The sequence below is a fragment of the Manacus vitellinus genome, unplaced genomic scaffold (genome assembly GCF_001715985.3).
Source record: "Manacus vitellinus isolate BGI_N305 unplaced genomic scaffold, ASM171598v3 scaffold_6_pilon, whole genome shotgun sequence".
NCBI lineage: Eukaryota > Metazoa > Chordata > Aves > Passeriformes > Pipridae > Manacus > Manacus vitellinus.
In genome coordinates, this window is record NW_021940750.1 from 7,253,563 (window position 1) to 7,272,877 (window position 19,315).

The following is a 19,315-nucleotide window of genomic DNA, read 5'->3' on the forward strand; positions in this document are numbered from 1 at the left end:
AAATGTATGCAGCCAACACATTCTGGCTGATGCTGTAAGCCCTGGATGACACTTGGAAACCAGCAATAACATGGCACAGCTTTTCTCCCTTGTGCTGCTCTTTCTTTATCTGACTACTGTAGGATTTTCTTTTACAAGTATTGTAGCAACACATTTGCACCAATATGAAACAAACGCGCATATGAACGTGCAGTTCTCTGCAGAAGATACTAAAATTATTTCTGGACTGCTTTCCTGTTCCAGAAAAAATGTGGTTAAAAATACTGAAATTTTCTATAAATTAGTGCAAAGCAAAAATAATTTATATGGATGTGTAATTAGATAACAGGGAATAAAGACAGTAACAAAAGCAAAATAGGTGCGTAAAGGAAAGTCATCCTTCTCATGTCCCTTTTACCACCTCTCAGCAGAAAAACCAAGGAACTCTCGATAACAATCTCCTTTTTTTCCACCCTTTCTACCCATCGCATTAAATTTCAGAGAAAGAGGAAGCATCTACAATTTTATTTTACAAGCCCCTTGGAAAAGATAGATTTCTCAAGCAACAGAACTCTTCAAGTCTCTTTCATATCTTTTTTTCTCACAAACAGATGCCTCCAGGGAGCTCCTCCTGCCCCCCCTTGTTAAGCCCAAGCACCTACATAAAAATCAGGAACTCTAGGGCTAACAAGCAGCAGATTCCCAGAAGCCCAGGGTATATTAATATGAAGCTCTCCAGCACGGTCTCAGAACTTACCAGCGTAGGTTTTTTTATTTTCTGTAATTTAAGGTGAAAATCTTACAAGTAGAACGCAAGCAGTAAGTGGAGGATAACGTGTGCTGTGCACTTGGAGCAACCTTCCCTAGACTCTGTACAAAGAGCTGCATTTTCCAAGCCCTGTTCTCTGTGGGGTTTGTATTAAAAATTAAAACAACAAAAATATAAAACACTGCACAGAGCCAGTGTAAAAGTTATGGTAATTGAGCATGTGTGCTCATTTAGTGCAACTTTTTAATAGGCATTAAACAAATTCTAAAAAGCAAACTACTAGCAAAGCAGCAAAATCCCTCTCCATACCACACTGCAGTCCATGCATTCTGGTCTGTTCTTTTAGGAACCCCATTTTAAGCATTTAACAGTAACATGGAGCTGACCAAGCACCTCAGTTCCCTGAACAAATTAATTTCAACTTGAAATGCTGAAATGAGATCAAGGGAAGCCAGTGGATGTAATCTTTTGGGATTTCAGTAAAGCTTTTTTTCATATGGTCTCTCACAGTGTCCTTCTGGACAAAATGTCCAGCACATAGCTCGATAAAGATGTAATTTGATGAGTGAGCAACTGACTCATGGGTTGAGCACAAAGGTTTATGGGGTTACGTCAGGCTGGTGACTAGTCATTAGTGGGGTCCTACAGGGTTCCTTTTTAGAGCCAATTCTTGTCAACATCTTCACAGACAACTTGGACGCAGGACTCAAAGGTATACTAAGCAAGTTTGCTGATGATGCTAAACTGGGAGGAGCTGTTGGGTCTCTCAAAGGCAGGGAGGTCCTGCAGAGAGACCTCAACAAATCGCAGGGCTGGACAATCATCAACTGTATGAAGTTCTAACAAAGACAAGTGCCAGATTCTGCAGCTGGGATGGGACAACTCCAGATGTACGTACAGACTGGGGAACAAAATGCTGGAGAGCAGTGCCACGGAAAGGGACCTGGGGGTCCTGGTCAGTGGCAAGTTGAATGTGAGTCAGCAGTGCCCTGGCAGCCAGGAGGACCAACCCTGTCCTGAGGGGATCAGGCAAAGCATCACCAGCCGGTCAAGGGAGGGGACTGTCCTGCTCTGCTTTGCACTAGGGCAGCCTCACCTCAAGTCCTGTGTGCAGTATTGAGCATCACAATATAAGAAAGATATTCAGCTAAGTCCAAAGCAGGGCTGTGAGGATAGTGAAGGGCCTTGAGGGGAAATCAGACAAGGAGTGGCTGAGGTCACTTGGCTTATTCAGCCTGAAGGAGACTGAAGGGAAACCCCATTGCAGTCTACAACTTTCTTGTGAGGGAAAGTGGAGGGGTAGACACTGATCTGTACTCTCTGGTGATCTGTGACAGGACCTCTGAAGGAATGGCATGAAGCTGTGTCAAGGAAGGTTTAGACTGGATATTAGAAAAAGTGTCTTCACCCAGAGGATGTCTGGGTACTGGAACAGGCTCTTCAAAGAAGTGCTCATGGCACCAGCCTGTCTGAGTTCAAGAAGCATTTGGACAGCACTCTCAGGCACATGGTATGTTTTTAGTTGTGTTGTGCAGGACCAGGAGTTCAACTTTAATGATCTTTGTGGGTCCCTTCCAGTGCAGGATATTTTATGATTCTATGAACAGCAGTTTTCTTCTTTTGAACATCCCAGCAAGTGTAGGTTGCTGGCATCTATATCCACAGGAAGCAAAAAATCAGAGTTATATGTGTCAAAAGTTATCAAAATTACAGCTGGGCTTCATCTGTGGCTCATGATTGACTGGAAACAATGTTACTGGACTGCAACCAACCCCTCATAGCTGAGCGCTCAATGTCACATAGGCCTGCAGAGAGTGAGCCGGTATGATAGAGTACATTCCCATCAGTGAACATGTTATCACTGTGTGCTGCTCGCTGATACCTAGCTAGGAAATATTTAGTGAGCTCTGGGTAACCCAGTTTTCCATCAAGCAGAAAACCTGACAAGCTTAGCCAGCATTGCATGCTCTGTCATTTGGGGGCATATCATACTTGAGATTTAGAAATGCTAACTGCTGCAGTCCAAAGAATAACAGTGCCATTTATTCAGAGTACAGCACACTTCTGAGCATAGCATTAAGTGCCAGAAAGTTTAGTTTATATCTGATATAGACGTATCTAGCTCAGCTGTCAAAAATGCAGGTTTGTATTGTTTCCTAAGAACATAGCTATGTTACTTTCAATAAATCCATTTCTATGCTTGCTTCATATTTTTGTGCTCAGATCTGTTTCTGAATCCAATAGGTCAGCTCTGTAAGGTGGCAATAAGTTGCTGTTCATGCTTATTCCTACTCAAACCACAGGATGCCTGAATATTCCCTTCTAAGGGCCTGATTCTCACAATGATGAATGCTGTGGTGATTCAGTAAAAGAGCAAATGGTACAATTAGTATTACATAAAAACAGTTCTCAAGAGTGGGTAACACAGCAATTTCCACTTACTGGGTGAGCTAAGGAAACAGACAGAAATCACTTCCTGAAGATGTTTCAGCTGGTCAGTGGCAGAGGCAGCAACAACAGAAATTTAAGCTTGCTGACTCTTCTTCCAGCATTCAAGTAACCATAATAACCACTAGTGTGAGCACCATCTTCTTTATGTAACTTTCTACAGACAACATAAACCAAACCAACCTGAAAGCCTCTGGTTAAAGGACAAGTCTAAATCATGATGCGTGTGTAAGACAAATGCATGTGTACAGCATTTGTCACTTCTGTGAGTCCTTTTCACTAAACTCTATTCATAATATGAGATCCAAACCTCAGCTCATCACAGTGAGGGCACCTCCAACAACTGCAGCAGGCCCTGCTGCACTTTCCTGACTTAGCTCTCCTGGCAACGAGCAACAGTCCAGTTAAAGGGATCTAAAAGGATAATAAGCAGAGGTTGATCAGCCCCCATAAAAGTTCGCCATTTCTAGACAAGGACAAAGCAAATAAAAGACAAATTTAGATGTAGGTCAGCAGGTCTTGCAACATCATCGACACTTTCTTCAACATTTCATCACTAAGGTGTGACTACCAGGCCATATTAAACAGAGAAGTGTGTCAAATGCCTTGCCTTAAAATTTTGGATAACTACAGCCTTTTTTGAACCTGAGTACTCCTAAGACATTAACATTTTGCAGTTTAGGGTAATGTGTTGCTGTCATTGCAAAAGCATTTCCTGGACAAGAACAAGAAAATCAGGACATTTTATATAAAAGTTTGGAACTCAAATATTAACGATGGTTAATATGACAAAATGTTTGCATGCATTTTTTCAGTCAATTGTGGTATGCAAAAGCTGCTTTGTTCATTTGGTTATAATATATGGTAGGCAGGTAAATTGACAAAGTTCAGTCTTATGCCTGTCCTTTCAATTCTTCCATCAGTATCGATAGGACTAAACCACATACTAGCTGTTCAGATCTTCATCAGGAACCACTCATCAGTCCTTTCAGCCTCTCTTATGCAGCACCACAAATACAACCATCTTCATGTGGAATTTTCACCAGCATTGAAAGGAAGCACTTTGCCATTGGTACTATTCTATTTCCTTTAACATAGCTTTTGGTTATGTATCCAAGTTTGAAAAGTAATAACAACAGACTGAATTTGAACTTTATGTTGTGATAAAATCTTAGCCCTCTGAACTGCCCATTCAACCCTGGTTTCTATTTCTCAGAGCCCTTCCATGTAGCTCTACCATGACTTGAATGAAGATCCTTTTATGTTTGCAGCTGCATTTATGAACCCTGGCACTGCCTCAGAAAAAGAGGAAAACGCATAGCCTTGTTATAACACTAAAATAACAATCTACTTTTATATATATATATGGTCAAATCCTAGGTAGACATTGATGGGAAGGGACAAGGGCATAAAATCAGCACTGTTCATACTGCTGCTTCTGTAATAAGATTCGGCTATCATACATAAAACTGAATTTTGAAACATTTTATTCTGCATTCATTGCTATGACTTAGAAAACACAAACTCTGCCTGAAATATTGTAGCAGTGTCTGGTTTAGCAGCAATCCCAAGCCAAGCCTGGGATAACTGTGAGTGATGCAATCCATGCTGACAAAGCGCTGAAGCCTACAGCTCTTCACCACTGCAGCAAGGCACATTGGGCAGTACTGACACCTGGACATCCTCTCAGACCAAGTGGTTCCTAGATGTAGTTCCCAGGACAGAAGCAACAGTCTCTTGACTGTTCCAGAACAGTCGTGACTGATCCTCCAGAAAAATCCATTTTTCCTTTGAGGCAGACATAAATTGTAAATACAATAAATTGCAGATGAATAAGAAACGTGAGCATGCAGAGTATATTTAAGAGAGTTTTGCACTTAGTGGCACAGGTGCATTTCTCCTAGCTAATCATTTTGTTACTCCTTTCATTTCAGATTTCCAATACGCTGATAATAGAATTTCTGATTTGCTGCACCTGAGCACTACTGCCTCCAGCTCCAATATGATACATAATAAAAAGGGCTTTGTTTGCTGCAGAAAAAATACAACCACTATTTTAGATATCATAATCCTACAAATATCCATTTGAACCTTTCAGCATAGATCCATTATAAATCAAAATGCACCACAGCTCATTCTATTGTTCATTTCCAAATAAAACTTAACTTTATAAATTTATTTTTATTTATATTTTTCAACATTTCTGTTGTAACAACTATAGCATCAATTGCCACTGCAGTTTAAAAAAAAAGTAAAATAACAATTCATGATCATAATATACAAAAATAGCAAGTAGTAAAATTTGAAATTAAGTGTGCTAGTGTTGTTAAAAGCATATAATATGCCATGTTCAAACTAAATTTTCTGGGGAAACAATGTGAAAGGAGACAAATTTCCATACCTCTCCTTTTTTTACGTGAAATAGAATTATCACTTCATGGGAAGGCTGGCCACCTTCAAGTCTCTCCACAGGGAAAAAGAGAGATACATGTACCATCCAGGAAAGCAGAAAACACAGCTGTCCTTCATCTTTTTAATACAATGTTCAGGAAATAAAGATAACCATAAATACCTGATTAAGTACTCCAAGCCTATAAGTTTTTTAAGATTTCTACCATTTAAAACAACTAATATTTTTGCAAGCCTCATGCAAATAACTGCTAAGAGGAACGTTCAGTAACTGTTTCTGAAAAAGCATTCCTGGCTACCTGGAGGTCAGTGTGCATGTTTTTAATCCAGAATCAGTTAAACATGGCATGAAGGCTAAGGAGAACAAAGAGTGATCTTGGCCAAAAGGCTGGAAGATGATTGAGTCAATTTGCAGTCACTGAATTTTTTTTCAAAGAAAGACCCCAGGCTTAAGAAGCTGCTCTTGGTGGCAAATTGGATTGCTAAAATATTTGAGCACCTAGTGAACATCAACAATTTCATTAACAACATTTGAACAGTACAACTCATCCATTCTCAAAAAACACTGCACATTTTTGTAGACAATTCTGGTGGTCTCCTCTATAAGGGCAAAGAAGAAAAGTAGGAACAATATCTTCATATGTTTTAAAGTAGAAAAAACCCTCCACAGTGATCATAGTGATCTCAACATATCTTCAATACTAAGAGTAAGCAACAAGTAACCAACAGAAAGAAAAAGAGATTATATTAAGTCTTGGTGACTAGTGTACTTCACTGTGTATGAAGTAATGCCTCTCCTACCCTTTTTCTTGACAATCCAAAGAGTGAAAGCTTTATTATCTACCCAACCAATTCACAAATAAGGAAGTATCACCATGCCAAAGACCGACAATGGATAAAAAGTCTGTTCAAAAAAACATGGATATCCTATATTGTAGTCAGTAAACACAAATAAGCATAGGAACATGTTATTTTGCATATCCATGCATAAGCCTGGTTGTACTTAGGGATATATATATGTCAGAGTACTTAACTAGATCAAGGAAAAATGAAATATAAGATAGTCAGGTTTTACCACTGGCTAGATTGCATCTCTCTAAAAACACATTCTTGATAAATCCACTAACAACTTAAACACCAAAACATTTCTGAATAAATTTAGTGTTAACTTTACAGTAGTCAAAAGCATCTAAACCTGAATCTTGCTTACACAGATTTCACAGGGAAATTAGCCTACATTTGAAGCATAAGTAGTTAGTAAATCTTGTAACTTACTAAGTATGACTACCCCATCCTCAGCAGGTTATGCCAAGGTCAGCAGAAACCAACAGTGCATCTTCTGCCTTACAAGAAAATCATCAGTTGTTTCTCTCTGAGCAGATGACAGCTTCACAATAGACAGCCATCACCAAAGAAGTCACCCAGAAGGCTTGATCAGCAGTCAGCAGGCAGAGCCCAGCACTTGACAGTGCTAATGAAGCCAACTGCTACATCTGATAAAGAACACCAAATTTCTATAGTCATGCTACTGACAGCCTTTCGGGGAACAACCCATTCCCACACTGTCCTCTTGAGCAATACATCCTTCTGGTAAACCTATTATTACCCCCCAGTACTACAAACAATATCCATGGTTGTTAAGTCACAAGAAACCTAAACCACTAGTACACAGCTGAGGAAGTAAAATCACATAGGTAAGTCATGTCTTGCACCACTACATAGTCTGTAACACATCACTTTTCTCTTGGTGAAAGTAACTGAGATGCCTCTTCAGAAGAGTTTACTGACAACACCATATAAATAAAGCCCCTGCCAATGCACATCGCACTTCCGTCGTGCTGATGCTTCGGATTAGGTTCCATGATGCAATGCAAATGTAAAAACAGAAAGTGTGTTTCACAGAATTTAATGTATGGAAAATTCATACTTTGAGATGATTGCATTTCTGTTTTCATGTTTCAGACATATATTTTGTATAAAGTAGAAAGAAGCTTTCAAGAAGAGTCTAAGAATTACCAAGGGAAAAAAAATAGAGAAAATTGATTTTTAAATGCCGATCTTTTTCATATTGACACTCCTGTTCCATGCTAACTTCTTTTTCTAAGATGAGTTTATCCAATTTTCAAATAGACTATACAAAATTACGAGGGAGCACATCTAGGTTGGGACTAATCCTAAAATATTTCTTAATATCCGCATCTTTATTGTGAAGACAAGGTCCCCTGGCTTTAGCATTCTTAATATCGTGAGAAATTAAAATATTTTCTTTGGAATCATTTTCTCAGAGGTGAGAGAAAACTGATGGGAGCACTTTTGGTTAAGAGAGTAGACTTCATAGGTCTACATATGGGGAGTGACAGACCTCCACTTATACATGCACCCACATCAGAAGAAAGTAAATGAGAATGACAATTCTGATTCAGTACCAACTAAATTTTACAAAAGGTAGAGCCATCCAGAAGTTGTCCTCCCCAAGCAGTGTACATACTTTACACAGCTTTACTGTCCTGAAGACCACAGTGAGTATGATCCACACCTCCATGCTGTTTAAAACTGGCAAGTAGGGAAGCTATTAGACTGCTCATCAAGGGTAGCTGCATTTCAGATAATCACTCCAGCAGTAGCACTATACTGTTGCAGTCCAAGGCACTGAACAAATCATTCAGGTTCCAGGAAACATACTCATTTATGGTGCCATTATTAAGGGTCAAACAACAAGGAAACATGCTTAAAGAGAGATGATGTTTACAGCATAGATTCACATGAACACCAGATGTTGTACTGAGCCACACCCTGAAACTTCTTCAGACTTTCCATGTTCATACCATATTTCCACTATAAGAGCTTTAATTATCATAAGTTAATCACATCCCTGAGGCATTACAAGGCAGCAGGCAATGGTGGATGCCTCTAATCCTTCTGGGGTGTAATTATTTCATAACCACTACGCTTCAGGGTTACCTGATTGCCATTATGGAAAATTTTATACTCTCTCTTTTCTCAACCCAAGCCTTTTAAAATGAAATACATCTCTGACCTATTTTACACAATCTCAATTCTTTCCCTTAACATGCAGTGTAGGACTTTGTTCTTTTCTAGACAGTAGAGGAAAGCTAATCTTCTCCCTCCACCCTCTGCTTTATGGCACATCTAGCACAGCGTAAACTACTTGGAGGAAGTATTTTCAAGGTGACAGACGGGATTTGAACAGAGATTTTTTTCACTGTTTGATGTAAGGAAGGATTATGATGCTCAGCTTCACAATGAGAATTCTATGAAAGACTTGCTGTTGTAAGAAACCAGGGTCAAATACATGCAGATGTGTTTTCAGCTACAGTTTACTACCCTTCTAGTGGAAGGGATTTTTGATGTGATGATTCATTCCTCTCAAGTTGCTTCCATCTAAGATAAAACCAGATGTGGATCAACATGAACTTTTTTAAAAATTATGAAGCCCTTTTTGCTTTGTCTATTTTCCATCTCGAAATTCTAAAAGGAGAATCAATGAAAGAACCATAAGGAAAATAAATTAAAGAAATTTTGCTTACAGAATAGGTCTTTCTATTTTTAGCACCAAGGGCAGACAAAAAAACCATTTTACTAACCATGAAAGAAAGACTAGGTTGGGAGTACAAGGAACTTTAGAGAGTAAAAGATAAATGAATCCTCCTTTCCTCACCCAGACCCTGGCAAAGTACCCCAGCAACTTCCCAAATTACATGCAGGCCTCTGAATGGGAACAACTAGGCCAAAGTCAAGACTTTTAAACTAGTGTAGTGCCATTTCTAGGTCTTTTCAATACCCATCTATGCAGCTCTGGCAGAAAACACAAACCAAAAAATTGCAATGACACAGTCCCCACACTGATGTGAGCAATAACTGACTACGGCAATACCTGGCAGTGCTCTCATGGCCTTGGTGGGTCTGACATTAGGCAGTGTTCAGACACAAGCAGAGGAGAATGAACTAGACTGCATTTGATCTGATGATGCAAATCTTGGAACATGCTAAAAATAAAATTCTTCCTCTTAAATTTTAAAGATCTCAAAACTTGGTAATATTTCAGGCTTTCCTCTCCCTGTTTAACAGGTTTGAGGTCCTTATGGCATTTATTTTGTGGAGTGCACACAGGAGATAAGGGTAAAGAATAAGTTACAAAAGCAAAGGGGTGAAATAAAAAGGGGGAAGGTACATTTCAGACTGAGATTGCTTGTTCAGCTAGAAACCAGGCAAGAATACTGCTGCTATAAGGCAGAAGCAATAAAATAATCAATATAACTATAGATGTCATTAGATGTCACACACCTTAACCAAAGCCTACAGTACCTGCCACTTGATCTTGCACCTGGACATCTCTCTCTCTCTGACTATAAACAAATGGATACATAAATAAAAACTTAGGGGCTGAGTTTGATTTCAGAGTGCTGTTTTAAAATTCTGGCTACAGGATAAACCTTCATCTCTTTTGCTCTACTGCTGGTTTAAGGTGACACTCAAAGTATTGAGAGTAAGCTCTGCAGTTCAGATGCCAAGCTGTCTCTTCTAAGGATTACTGAAGCAAGATGAGAGGGAAACTGTTGCTGGGAAGGTAATTTGTCTGCACCAATTCTTCTGAGGTAAATTGTGACTCATTAGATAAAAGCATTTCTCAAAAAATGTTGTCTGCAGTTCATTGTTTACTTTAAGATATTGTTAATAAATCTCCTACAGATATCCTATAATAAAATTTCAGGTAAATTAGGGCAATAAAGGCAAAGATGTCATTATTTCAAAAATAATGATCTCATCTACATAATGTGGACTATGAAGCAGGAATCATTAGTAAACTTTGTTAAAGTTGGAAAAGGAATCTATAAATTACTTTTAAAAGTCCTTCCATTTTCTATTCTTCAGTGATTTCTTGATGTGTTTCTATAAATATTAAAACAAAATACTGTTCTCCTTGATAATGGAAACATTTTCTTAAAGATTAATGACCAAAACACAGGAAAGTGCTTGAGTTCACTGGCTTGCAAGTCCATACCAAAATAAGGTTAATGTCGTTTCATTAACTGGATAAAGCATTGGGGGAGGGGACCAGTTTTAGCTACTTAAACACATATTAACTCTGTATTCCAAGAAAACAGAAGCATTGATAGTTATCTAAATCATGAAAACTGAAGGTCTTATCTTTCAAATGGCTCCACCTTACACAGAATTACAAACACCACTCCAGAAGCCTGAAAATAGCACTTTATGAGGTTGTAGGTTTCCTCCTCCGATTTAGTTATTTGACACTGTTATTTTCTCCTCAAATGGAGCAGAAATGAAGATAGCTAGTCAGGACAGAAAGAGATCAACATAACGGTAAAAATAAACAATTTAACACATTTATATATACAGCCTTCAACCTCCATATAACTGCTTGGAGTCTAGCACTAAGAGGGTAAATAAGATAAAAATGTAGTTCTGTTTCATTACGCAAGTGCTAATCGGAATTGCCTGATTTGGTTGGATTGTCACTGTGTAACTGAGAGCCACTGTAACAGCAACAGCACAATACCTTAGTTACTGAGTGAATTGCTGTCTCTGGCAGTCTCAGAGGAGAGCGACGGACTGGGAAGAAATTGAAACTTCAACCATCTATCGTAAAGTACATACAAGCATGAAGGGAAACCTCAGCAGAAGGAGAACTCACAGATGTTTGATTAGAGGACTTTGAACTCAAACACTGCCACATGAGAAACTTCCACCCATATTTTAATACTTTGAGGAGGAAAGAAAGATAAAAACCAGAAAACAGCTGTTGGAACTCAGCATTGTCTCTTCTTTCTGTTTGCACACCTTAAGACAGTTCAGGCCCAGTCCAAACTGCAAGAGAAACCTCTATTAGTTTCTTCTAGAGCACAAGTTCTCATTTAGCATTATAAAATATATCATTTCATATATATATATATATATATATATATATATTATATAAAAGTATATCATTTCATACTACTTGCCACTGAAGATCAAGGACTCAGCAGAACATTTAAGAATATTTAAGACCTGGTGGACTACATACACCTGCTGGCTGCTAAGCACTAGGGAGTATGATGAAGAGGAGATAGCTGGTAGAGGGCAGCTTCACAAGCCAAAAGGTTGGTTCAGAAATACAGTCAATTAATCTGCTCTACAAATTTAAAACATAGATAATTTTACTGTCTGTCTCCTGTCTAGTGGTAACAGAAATCTGAATATTTAATATCTTTGTGTTTTGAATAACTATGGTTTGTGGAACTGCAATTTAAAGCCAGTGGAGCAGAAAGAATATAAGCTGTTTTGTTAATCAGGACTTCAGTTACTCTTTCATTTGATTTCTAGTTCTAAAGGAATACAACAATGCTTTGTTTTGCTTTAAAAATCATATCTTCATCATAAACCATATGTGTGTCTTAAGTAATAAAAACCATTACGATCCGTCAGGAGGCAAATGCTACTCTCGTTTTACAAGACAGCTTTAATTAAAGTATTATAAGTGTCTCCCCTTGGGATGGGGCTCCTTCTCCGTAACTCAGAACCAGGACTGAGTTCAAGTCACGGGCCATTAAGCTAAGTGCTGCACAGGCACAGGCAGAAAGGATGTTCCTCTTATAAAGAATAGGCTGAAAATATGCTAGAAGGGATGTAGTAATGCTAACAGACTTCTGCAGAGTTGTTTTTGGTTTGTTTTTTGTTTGGTTTGTGGGTTTTCTTAAAGCTTTAGAAGTTAAGGCTTTTAGCCTAAGTAACAGAGGGCAAAAGAAATATCAAATGAAAAGAATGACGGGAAGTAGATGAGAAGCTGTGGAAGCAGAAAAAATATGCACAGCAGGAAGTGACTAGTTTAGCTAATGACAGAGCAAACCAACAGGTTAAAGGCTAGACTTAGTCTACTTAGATACAGGAAGACATAAATATAGTGAGCGATGTCTTCAACTTATTAATATAGATTTATACTGGTGATTAAAAACAATGAGGGGGCTTGCAGGACCAGTGGAAACCAGGCCTGGTACTTAGGGCAAGCTTTAGTTAGGATGGGATATTCACCTAGTCAGTTATACAATTCTTCAAAACTTACTTTATTATTACCTTAAGTTTATAAGATACCGTGTGCAGAAATGCTTTCATGCAATATGATTATGATTTCATTTTAATTCTGGGATAGTGACTCTAGAGGAGCATCTTCATTTCATTTTTGATATTTTTATGGTGTGTTGGTTTTCCTTGGCATCAGAACAGAAAGACATGCCAAAGCCTTCTCAGAAACAAAACATGAGTTATCTTCTGGCAAACTGTACTAGCAAGAAGTTGTCACTGATAGAGGAAGAAGTTGTCACTAAAAGAGGAAGGGAATAATACAGGAAAAGCAGTGTTTTGAATAGTTTTCATTGAATGGACTGAGGCAGAGTGAAGTCAAGCGAATTGAAGTAAGAAAGAAAAATAGACTCAGTGAAATTTCTCTCTGCTACCTACATCACAGGATATTTCTCCCTCTCTTTTCAAATATGATAAATCTGACACAAATATTCATATACTGTACTTATGCAAAACCCTATGCATATACACATACGTTATACACATATATATGCATGCACCTTTATATTATAGATGCAAAATATGAATATTGCACATAGGTATGTTGCATTTACTAATACAGGACGTTTTCTGTATGGTTTACATCTAACAGCCCAATGGTTACTATTCTTAAATTTCCTTTTCCTGCTTAACTTCCTACCATATTAATATTTCAGAAATTGCATATTCAGAAATTGCATATAGAGGATTTAGACTTCTATCACTAAAAAAATTTAGCCCAATCTTCTGCTGTAAAATTATAGAAAGAATTTATACTACTGTTGGACACATCTAGAAGGATTCAATAATCAAAGATAAAATAATTTTATTGTATAAAGCAAATTAGAATGATCTGTGATACCAGTATTGAGTGATACCAGCAGCTGCCAGCCCCCTCCCACAAGCTGAGACAGAACAGGCAATAAGTAGTAGAAGGTGCTACAGCCTTTATTTTCACTGGTCAAATCTGCCCGTTTTCAGAAGTGTATCTAGAGAACCAGGTTGGCCAGGAGGGAGCACAGGAGGGCCTTTCATCTGCAGTCCCCTCCAGATAGGCTGCCATGGTCAGAAAACCTCCTCAGACATCACAATAAGCCTCTTTGGTAACACAGTCAGTGAAGCATTGCCCTTCTAGTGAAATTTCCTCTCCCTAGCATTCAATCTGAGCTTCCCAAGCTGTAATTCCCAGTCCATGCCCTTCATTATATCATCTGGATTTACCAAGAAGTGCTTGTTTCATTCAGCTTTGTGATTACTCTTCAACTGTCTGCAGGCTGCTACTGGATTTCCTCTTTGCCAGGCTCAACAAGCCCAGCTGCCACAGTTTGCCTTCATGAGACACGTACTTCAGGCTCCTGATCATCTTGGTATCCTGTGCTTTTGGACACGGAGCTCTCCACTGAACAAGCTTTACCCTCCTTGTGGTGGCAGATCTCAAGTTTTAAAAATCATATGCCCTAACTTTAAAAAACACACAAGAATATCCCAATTTCTACCATAATGGAGTTGGCCTCTCAGTAAAAACAGACTTTGACTTTTTCACTTACTTTTTTAAATTACAGCTGACACTCAAGAATAGATATAGCTCAGCACACATCAAAACATACATGCACACATGAAAACATACATACATACACATACACTTTTCTACATTTAAAAAAAAATTATTTCAGGCAAAATCCAGCAACCCTTTTCAGTTATAACTGCACAAGTCCTGATCAAAAGCTTACTGAAGGCAAGGGGAGTATAATCAATGACTTTCATTGCTTTTGGATTGAGCCATTAAGAATCCTAAAAACAGCTAAATCTGAATTAGCATCTTTGTAAGGACAAGTCCAATTAGTAAGTGGGAGAACTCCAAAGCAGATGTGGTGTGCCTCAGAATCTGTGCTGGTAATTCACTGGGTAAGATCAAATCCCCTGCTCAGTATGGTTTTAAGGCAACTCTCAGACTTTAATGTCAGCGACTGACTGAATACTTTTTTTTTTTTAATGATAGTAAAGGTATCAATCCCAGCATCTGGGACAAATTTCAATTTGAGTTATAACACTCTGATCAAGCCACATCTTTCTCAGTATCTTCACATACAGAACACTGTTTCAGCTCTTAATATTAAGCAGCTTCCAGCTCTGAACTCTATACTTACTCCAAGAGTGGCTGCATTTCAGTAGTTTTATGAAATTATTATGTATAGCAAAATCTCTGGAAACACTATGGGTATTTATTTCATTTTAATTTGAACTCATAAGTTAGGAAGAAACTCCATTCTATAGAGGCACATCCAATACAGCAAATTTAGCTTTGATTTTTTAACATTATTACCACTTAATTACTTTCCTGAAATTACAGTGGGTGGAAGCATGATATTAATTTTGTCTGAGACTAAACTACATACTGAAAGACTGGCCACTTTAATTAGTTCAGCACTCCCAAAATCATTAAAATAAAAAAAATGGAGAGTAAACAAAGAATAAGCTGTATGCCACATGCTTAATTTCATCTGTAACTTCATATTGCATGTTTGATGTAAAAAATGTTAGTTCAATCAGCCACAACAAGGTACCTAAATGTGGCTTTTGCACAGACAACCCAAATCATAAATAAAACCACAGTAACTTAAAATGCAGGTGACAGAACAGAGACAGCAGTGTGACCTATAGGGAGAAAAAGCACAAGTGATATGGAAGGCAGAAGACGGTGTATTTACCCTGTACAGATCAAAATATCAAACCTCCCTCCCCATTCCCAGTATGAAAAAGCCACCCTTTGTCCCCAGCATCACCACGATGTCAAACACCTCAACTGACCTTCAGCTTGTTCACTACTCAGAGACTGTAACACAAGCTTTTTGCAGTTACTTCTTTGAAGCTTTGCTCTCAAAGGTTCTGTTATAGAGTCAGACAAATTATCAGGACTACTGATGCTGTTAAGTATTACTGATGTTTCAGCTGCTTTGCATACACATAAGTAGTATCAGCTTCTTCTTCCAGAGGACCTAAAACATTTTCACCGGGATACAGGCACAGGGCAAACTTCTGTAAAAGGTAAGAGACCTGCAAGCTTTAAAATGGGCCCCCATCTTCCCCAGGAACCAAGTCAGACACAGATGAACACTGAGGTCAGCAACAAACATGCAGACTAAGTAGCCTCCTGGATCCTCCTGTTCTTATGACATATTACTTATAAAGATCCTCTTGCACAGATGAGCTGGATGAGGCAGAGACAAAATGTGCACGTCCTAAGGTGACATTCCCTGCACCATCTCAAAGTGAGTCAAGACAGTGACCTCAGTTTCCCTCCACTCGTACATAAGGTTTCAAGACAGTAACTTTGAAGGTGCAGCTGGGAACACCAGCATAGAGTCTAGCTGTAGTTCATACACATTTCCTCAGCTGCCTGCCCTGGGAGAGCACTTGCTGCAGCAATGGAGTAGCCATTATGTTTAAGTAACAGATTTGATGCTAGCAAGTATTTCCCTTTTAAGAACAAGCAACTTCAGGATGCTATTTAATCAGGCCACCATCTATCGTGTGCATTCTCAAATGATACAAATCTAGCAAATCATTCTTTTCTCTCTGTTTCAAAGATCAGATGGGGGAGGGGGAGAAGCCATAGTGAAAACATTTCAAAAAGCCATTAGAGACAACTGATTTTGTAATCAAATTCTTTATACATTGGACACAGACTTGGACAACAGTACCACAAAAGCATTACTCATTAAGAACTCTTGATTTAACCATTTTGAGATGTATTTTAGAAATCACAACAACAAAACCTCCAAAATGTCAGATGAATAAATTGAGGTCACCATATTCCAAGTGATTAAACCAGAGTGATCTAATATTCATACTTTCCCTAGACTATGTCTCTTTGTTTTTGAGTGCTGTCTTGAGACTCCTTGGCAGAGAGGAAGACTATGAAGTGCAGCTGAGCAGCCCTCTCGCCTGAACTGCTCTCAAGACAGCACTTGGATACAGGAGGAGACAGGACTCAGGAGAACACATAAATATCTTATAAGGTGCTGGAACACTCAGTAATTAATTTTTCAGCAAGGAGAAGCTTTTATTTCAGCAATGTGTAAAAAATAAATTTCTAATTCCATTCCCTCTACCTTGCTACTCATGCTCTGACCCAAAGTAATAGAAGAAACTGAAGAGTAACAATTAGAAACCTGCATAAAAGAGGCTAAGAGTTCCTGTTTTTACTTAACCTAATTTCCACAGCAGTATGTGAAAGCTGTATTTCCATTACAGAACTCTGTGGAAAATTTTGGGTTTTTTCTGTGTGAATCTAAGAGAAAAAGAACACTTGGGTTTTAATTAGGACAAGAAGGTCGAGGGGGGTGGGTGGAGATCCTGAAAGCTTTACCTGCTTCAGCACAGACATACTTTTGTCATTTTGAAGTCTGGGGTAGGTTAGACAAAGCATGAAAGCGTTAGTCACGACAAATGGGAATGTCCAATTTTCATGGGAGCATTACATTAAAAGTTATGATGAGTCAGATTCAACACATAATCTGATGGAAAAAAGCATGTTCCTCCATCCCTCCTCTCCTTCCTGAGCACTGATTTTGCCTGAGACTCTTCCTACACAATTTTAACCCATCTCTTTTGGATATATTGCTCTTCTAACATGAGGGACCACTTGCCCTGTTCCAAGCTCTTCCCTGAAGTCCTAAGTAAACAATTAGTGATACCCTCTATTAGCTCCCTGACCTGCTATGTCTGGCAAGATCTGGAGGACAGCTTCAGATGTGCACCTAAATGGTTTGCTACACACTTCCACTTTCAGTCAGGAAGTCACAGAGAAGAAAATCTGTTTCTTGTGATGATTCTAGAAAACCTTTCAAGAGCTGTGCACCTCATGTCGCAGCACTGGTTTCAAATACCTGCCGTCAGTGAGGAGGCAAACAAATCTAAATCAAGGCAACGTGTAGGGTAGGTGCATTGCAATACCTAAGCTAGTCTCAGTCTCCAATTCTGCATTTGCTAAACACACCACCAGGAACCCAATAAAAATCTTTACTGATACCTTGTTCACAAGTTTTCATAAACAGCTTATTTACATAAAAAAATTCTCATGCTCATATCCCCAAACAAATGTACCTCACAGCATTTAGTTCCTCTGTGAATTATAGAGCCATTTTATGATTCAACTATTTTTCAGCTGCTTGCAAACTTACTGAGCTAACAATTCTTATTAAACATTTCAGATGTTTCCCTACAAAGATCTCATCCTTAGGAATCCAGGAAGATAATACTGACTTCCATTAGGTAAACATTTTGTCAGCAGTAATTCAAGTTTTGTACACTAGGCATTCCAGAGAGGTAAAAAGACATTTCTTGGGTCTGATTTCAGCACCAGCAATGAATGCTTACAATCTAAGGCAGCAATGTTTGAAGGAAAAAAACCGAAAGCAACAGAACTCAAACTTAGTAAATACATATGGACATGGACAGTGAGGTCACTGGATTACCAAAGACAGAATATCATAAAACACATGATACATTCAGTGCTCCAGGTAGAGGCAGCAGCAGCCACATTGCCTGTCACCTTTTTGCTCTTAACAGTTACAAACTGGCAGAGGAAAAGTCCTTTTCCAGGAATCCCCAAACACTTCATTAGGCATTTACCACCATATTCACCGTACTCACACATTCTATTCAGTTGATGGTGGTGTTTTTCTCTGGGTTTTGTTTTGTTGTTTTGGTTTTTTGGTGTCGTTTTGGTTTGGTTCCATGTGCACCTCACAGGCACTCTCTTGCTTCAGTCTAGAGTTGGGTTTTGACCTTTCCAAGAACTTTCCTTAAATTCTGCTGAAGTGAAATTGAAAGATAACTCAAGATATAGGTATGATTTTTATCCAAACTGCTGAGCACCAGGGGGATGAACAGAACATCTAAGAGACCCCTTCAGAAGTCAACCGTTATGAGGTGACAGGGTGCCTGAAGAGCTGGAGGGATTCCTTTGTGCTGAAGCTGCTGCCTTTCCTTCTAAGGATTTCCCATAGAATCAAATTTTCAGGTCCTGTGAATACAGAACCCAAAACCATCAGAGCCAAGATGGACAGACTGGTATTGTCTGGACATCTCAATTCATACTACCCAGTGTCTCCAGGGTAATTTTTTTGCAAGGGGTGTCTGTCTGCTACAAAAATCAACCAGAATGAAGTGATTTCCAATAGACCCAGCAAGAGATGGCAAAATGTCACTGTTTTCTTATTTTTTGAATCACATCTGGCTGTGAGGTGGAAGCCTAGAAGCTAAAACAGCCACCTTCTCTCTCATTACAATCTCCCTCCATTAACCAGTTTCCCATCCCAAGGGTTCTGTTTGCACTATTCAAAATACATGTGAAGTGGTACAGCTGCCACAGAGAAAGCTGGTCAACTGCCATAAGTATGAAAAAAATTAAGACACTATTAAAGTAATAGAGTCAGTGCACCCATTCCTGCATATTTTGTAATTCATATAGAAAGAAGCATCTGAGCTGCTTGTCCTTGAATGCCCCTGGAAGCTCTCTACAACCTGACATATTTCAATGGTTTCCCTGGTCATTGACTCTTTTTCTTTGCACTTCAACTGAACGCATCAAAATCAGGAGTGTAAAGCAGTGTCCACCACAGAGTACAT

At 38.8% G+C, this 19,315-nt stretch overlaps 1 protein-coding gene across 4 annotated transcripts in view; it reads right to left on the bottom strand.

The window, feature by feature from the left end:
• Nucleotides 1-19,315, bottom strand: part of RGS6 (regulator of G protein signaling 6) — a 265,417-nt gene that overhangs the window by 222,425 nt on the left and 23,677 nt on the right. The gene's annotated exons all lie outside the window — the stretch shown is intronic.